Source organism: Sinocyclocheilus anshuiensis, unplaced genomic scaffold, assembly GCF_001515605.1.
Source record: "Sinocyclocheilus anshuiensis isolate Anshui unplaced genomic scaffold, SAMN03320099.WGS_v1.1 scaffold262, whole genome shotgun sequence".
In the NCBI taxonomy this organism is placed as follows: domain Eukaryota; kingdom Metazoa; phylum Chordata; class Actinopteri; order Cypriniformes; family Cyprinidae; genus Sinocyclocheilus; species Sinocyclocheilus anshuiensis.
In genome coordinates, this window is record NW_015547650.1 from 677,536 (window position 1) to 677,942 (window position 407).

Here is a 407-nt window from a genome sequence, read left to right on the forward strand (position 1 = left end):
ATATATTATATTTAAGGAATTAAGATTGAGTCCGTCTTTCAATGTAAGTTTCTTGTCTGATGGATTAGAAAAGAAAAAGTACACTTCACTGAGACACATAACATGATGAATCATTCACCTCTGAAGCGCACATTGTGCAGAACAGGTTATATGTGGTTTAAAAACATATGGTTAGGGGTATGTTAGGTAAGCATGAGCAATAGTAATAGTCATGCATGCCTTAACAAACACCACTAATTAGAAACACAAAAACAGGGCAGTAATATATTGATTTTAATATATATAATTTAAATATATACATTACCAGTCAAAAGTTTTTGAACAGTAAGATTTTTCATGTTTTTTAAAGAATTCTCTTCTGCTCACCAAGCCTGCATTTATTTGATCCAAAATACAGCAAAAACAGT